The sequence below is a fragment of the Piliocolobus tephrosceles genome, chromosome 5, assembly GCF_002776525.5.
Source record: "Piliocolobus tephrosceles isolate RC106 chromosome 5, ASM277652v3, whole genome shotgun sequence".
NCBI lineage: Eukaryota > Metazoa > Chordata > Mammalia > Primates > Cercopithecidae > Piliocolobus > Piliocolobus tephrosceles.
In genome coordinates this window covers 27,476,090-27,481,623 of record NC_045438.1, presented here as the reverse complement: position 1 = coordinate 27,481,623, position 5,534 = coordinate 27,476,090, and the positions used below count along the sequence as shown (strand labels likewise).

At 36.7% G+C, this 5,534-nt stretch overlaps 1 pseudogene across 1 annotated transcript; it reads right to left on the bottom strand.

The window, feature by feature from the left end:
- Positions 1 to 747: 747 nt before the first annotated feature.
- Positions 748 to 1,165, bottom strand: LOC111554969 (annotated as a pseudogene). Its single transcript, XR_002735375.2, has one exon. The product of XR_002735375.2 is annotated as a 60S ribosomal protein L35a pseudogene (transcript).
- Positions 1,166 to 5,534: the final 4,369 nt, after the last annotated feature.

Genomic DNA, 5,534 nt, shown 5'->3' with positions numbered 1-5,534 from the left:
CAAGTGGAAGAAATATTTGCAATTCAAATGATAAAACCCAATATCTATAACTCTGAATATATTTATATTCTGAAAAAATAGACAAAACACCCAAAGGAAAAATTTATAAAGGGTTAAATTGAAGTTAACAATTGAGCAAATTCAGTCAACTAGCAAACATATGAAAATGTCCAAATTTGCTAGTCATGATAGAAATGCAAATGCCCAGTCACATTTTACCTTCTTAAAGGCAAACCTTTGAAAGTGGATAGCTCCCTGACTTAACGTGAATATGGGAGAAAGGATGCCTACACATTTGAGAGAAAAGTGAATTATCACATACATTTCAGAAAGCAATCTGGTAACATAAATCAAAATAAAACCATATAAGCCTTTGAGCTAAAAATTTTACTCCTGGGCTTGAAACTGTAGAAATAAAAAACACCCATAAAGGATCTATAAATGGGTACAAATGTGGTTATTGTTTTACTGGCTGTTGAGGGTGTGGAATAAACCTAGAAATAAATTGAATGCTCATCAGTGGGGGAATGCATACCATGAAAGAGTATGCAGCCATTAAAAATAATGATATGAATTATGGATGAATTTCAATGAAGTAATGTTGAATTAGAAAATCAAGATGCTGAAAAGTATATAGAGTCAGTTCCATTTTAATAAAATAAAAAAGACAAAATAAAACTCCTACATTGTTTATGTTTGTGGATACATATGTTTACACAAGCATGGCTTTTTTTTTTTTTTAAATCACGTTTATTTATTGATTTTTCGTTAGTTTAAATCCTTCAGGGGTACAGCATCACTCGGATTCTGTGTCCAATGGCCTTAGCAGGAAGATTGCTTCGGAATTTGGCACGAACCATGCCACTCTTTCCATGGGCCCGAGTTACCTTTCCCCAGATGACTCTGGTTTTATTTGGTTTGCCGCCTGGAGTCACTGTGTTGTTCTTTGCTTTGTATACATAAGCGCATCTCTTGCCCAAATAGAATTCTGTTTCATTTCGGGCATAAACACCTTCAGTTTTAAGAAGAGCTGTGTGCTCCCTTTGGTTCCGGAGACCCCGCTTATAGCCGGCAAAAATGGCCTTGGACCACAGCCTTCCAGACATAGTTCCTTTCAGAAGTCCCGTTCCCAGCAGGCCTCCACAGGAACCAAGATGGCGGGAAGAGAACCAAGCATGACTTTTAAAGACACCATTAAGATAAAGAAAAGACAAGCCTCAGGATGGGACAAAATATATGCCAATCATATCTCGGAAGTGGCTTGTATTCGGAATATAAAAAGAACTTTTACAATCCAAGAGGACAATAACCCAATTTAAAAATGAGCAAAAGATGTGGATATTTCATTGGAAAAGATATGCAAAAGCATATAAAAATATGTTCAACATAAGTAACTATTGGGAAAATGGGTATTGAACCACAAGGTGACACCACAATACACCAACTAGAGTGATTATAATCAAAACAACTGACAATAAATATCAAGTGTTGGTAAGAGTGTAGAAAAACAAACCCTTTTATGCTGGTGGCAATGCACAATGGTACATACACATTGGAAAAGTAGTAGCTTGGTAGTTTCTTTAAAAGTTGAGAATATACTTATCATATAGCCCAGAAATTTTATTCCTAGGTATCTACCCAAGAGAAATAAAAACATATGTTTACATAACATTTGTGTGTGAGAAATCATTATTCATAATCGCTTGTTCAGAACAATTCATAATAGGCAAATATGAGAAACAATCCAAACATCTATCAACTGATGACTGAATAAACAAAATATATCCAAACATGGAATGCTACTCATCAATAAAAGGAACAAAGTACTAATACATGTGGCAAGTTAATAGTTCAAAAACATACAAATATAATTAGACACAAAAGACTGCATACTGTATGGTTCCTTTTATACAAAATTTCTAGAAAAGGCAAAATTATAGAAACAGAAAAATTAGTGGCTGTTGTTACAGCTGCAGTGGGAGAAGAAATTAACTGCAAAGGGGCATGAGGGAAACTTCTTGGTAACTGAAATGTTATATAACTGAATTGTGGTGATGGTTGCACAATTATAAAAATTTACTAAATTTCATTGAACTGTACACTTAAAATGGGCGCATTTTATCATATGTAAATTATACCTCAAGAAAGCTTTTTAAAATATGAGAGAATACATAAACTACCGGGCAATAAGGTGGGCGTTTAGTGATGCTGGTAAATTGAAGGGAAGAAGGGTTGGAATAGCAATTTTAAAAAGAAAACTTGGAGATGACAAAATACATATCTTTAAAAATGAAGCGTTATAGCATACAAGTTTCTCAAATATTTATCTGGGTTCATCAAATATTTTTGTTGGTGTTGATTGCTAACAAAAACTATGTGAATAACAGACATTTGATTAAGCAAAAAGGTATTATTAAAACTGAAAATATTAGTTTTTGAAATTCTCCCATTAAAGTGGACATTAACCTGATACTAACTTTGTTACATTACAATTATTATAACCTTTCTGGGGGGAATCTGGACATTAACTAAAAGGAAATGCTACCCTCTTTAATGCGGAAAAAAAATAAAGACACACCCAGGCTGGTCATGGAAAGTATGTCCTGATGTGGAGGCAGGGCTAGATTACTCTAACCATCCTCACTTTCTTCAGAGGCTCACACTGGATTTAGGGTTCCTTACAGATTATCCCTGCTACCACCATGCTAACTAGGAGGGGGTCTTTCTTTGATCAGAAGTTGAATAAATTATCCATTTCTTCTTTTCCCATTGCACCATTGTGACACAAGTAGAAAGTTCACAGAAAATATAAAAGAAAAGACAGGGACCATATTTTATTCATTTGTGCATTCCTAGAATGGATAACAGTGATTGGCATATATGGTGCTCAGTAAGGGTAAATTAATTTAACTGAACAACCACAATCAATAAAACCCCAAAATGTGTACCTTTACTTAAATATATATTTAATTATATTAAAATATATATCATTTTAACATAATAATAAAATACATATTATTAAATATATATATATGGTTTTTTTTTTCTTTGGGGACAGAGGCCTATTGAATTCAAGTAGAATCCTCATACAAAGACAAGATTTTACCTAAGTCTCTCTTTGTAGTCTTTGGCCCATCTCCATATGGTATATCCCCACCACCAAGAAGATTTTTTTGATATAGATACTTTAAAGATCAAAAGAGGGAAATAGAGTTATTGCTTCAGTCTATTCGAGTCTGCATCTGCAGTTCATTTCTTGTAAGAATCACCTTTTCTCCAGTGTATAGATACCAGAAGTTACCTTCTCCATTAAAAGGTTGTCATACCCCTGCATGCTAATCTAATCTCCATGTAGACTCTTAACATTCATAAAAGTAATAGATATAATTGGTAACTAAAAAGGAATTGGGGAGGAAGATGTTTCTTCCCATCTAAATAATAACCAAGCTGGACCATACTTAGCCCCTGAGATCAGACAGTATCAGCGTGTTCAGAGTGCAATGGCCACCGACAAGGTTGTTTCTGTACATTAAATTTTGGATTTTTACTACTGTTTTTCCCTGCCTATCTCACATCATCTTTCTACACTGTCAGACTCAATGAGTTTCCAGGCGTTGTCACTGTAATAGCACAATCGTTTTCCATTCATGCTTTCCCTGCCATTGCTAACTCCTCAAATCATTATCTTGTGTTTTAAAAGTAAAGTATTAATTACCCAGTATTAAATGTACATCTGGGTTTGTCTCCTTGCCTCATGACTTCTTCCCTCCTTTGAAATCCATCTACCAGAATAAAGCATGGCTCTTTTTGAGTCACTTCACTTTTTCAAAACCTTAAATTTTCACTGAAAGCAAATATAGCAAAAATGGAATTACATAGAGAACATCAGAATGGTCCTGTGGAACAGCTAAACCACATTTAAAAATAAATGAGGCTGAGCGTGGTGGCTCACTCCTGTAATCCCAGCACTTTGGGAGGCCAAGGCAGGTGGATCACTTGAAGTCAGGAGTTCGAGATCAGCCCGGACAACATGACAAAACCCTGTCTCTACTAAGTACACATACACAAAAAAATTTGCTGGGTGTGGTGGCAGGTGCCTATAATCCCAGCTACTCAGGAGGCTGAGGCAGGAGAATTGCCTGAAGCTGGGAGGTGGAGGTTGCACTGAGCTGAGATTGCGCCACTGCACTCCAGCCTGGACAACAGAGCGAGACTCCATCTCAAAATAAATACATACATACAGATACATACATACATGCAGGAATATATAAGCTACAAATACATTCTTCAGTAGATGTGCATGAGTCATAATATGAAATTTCAACTTTTCGGACTCCTTGCTATGCAGAACTCTTTTTATAAGCAACTACTACACAAGCATTTCCCAAGTCATGTTCCCCATACAAAACAATGAGAATCCTAGACTGGCACCTTGAGGAGTGCTTAATAAAGGATTTTTGCAAATGTGTAGGAAGTTTCCCAAAGAGGGATAGTGCAGCAGTATACAGCTCACAACAGATGAGGAGCATTGCCAGCTTTAGATAGAAGAGATAAGGAGAGGGAGCAGTTATAAGGACCCAGACAGGGTAGCTCTGTAAGAAAGGGCATCTGAAAGGAGTGTGGCTTTCAGTGGAGGGATGCAACAAGTCTGCGGTGACCTGGCTATTTGGAGGAGGGAGTTGAGGGACCGGATGTCCCAACCCCTCTCTCCTCTCACCCTCTCATCTCCTGTAAATGTCCCTGTTGGGCCAAACACAATCAACAACCAAACACAGGGACATTCAGCATAAAATTCCTGAAGATCAGTATCCTGAGCCTGGAAGAGCACTGAGAAGGGTCTAGAGTGAGTCTGGAAGGGGAGCTATCCAATATATCATGGCTTGCTAATAGTTGTTATAAAAAAGGAAATTAAAAGTACACTGCCAAAAGAAATGCTGGCTGAAATAAAGGCAAACTGATACACAAAACAAGATTGTATATAGTTCCAAGGTGCGGAGAAGTATGTAGTGCATACTCTTTCCAAAATTTATTTTTAATTGAACTCTTTATAAAGACACAGTAGAATTGGTGTTTGACAGATATCACTTTGTTCACGCAGTGGGTGGTTTATCTGACTGTCTCCAACTAAATTATAAACTTTACAGCAGGATCTATATCTTCTATCTCACTGTCCCCATTGCCTGATATATAAATGTTTATTGAATGACTCACAGTGCAGGAGTGATTCAATGAGTCAGCTCTGTAGTCTAATCTAATAATCAAGGCTATCCTAAAGCATTTTCAATGTTATCTTCAAAGTCTACTTCTTCCTAGCTATTCCTGATATACATCCTGTACTTTCTCCATCTGGTGCCTTGATAGTTCTGTGTTTTCCCACAAGAGCAGACTTCCCCAAGCTCAGTCTTGTTGATATTTAGGGCTGGATAATACTCTGTTGTGGTGGGCTGTCCTGTGTTTCATAGGATGTTTAGTAGCTTCCCACTAGATGCAAGTAGCACTTCCCTAGTTGTGACAACCAAAAATATTTCCAGAAA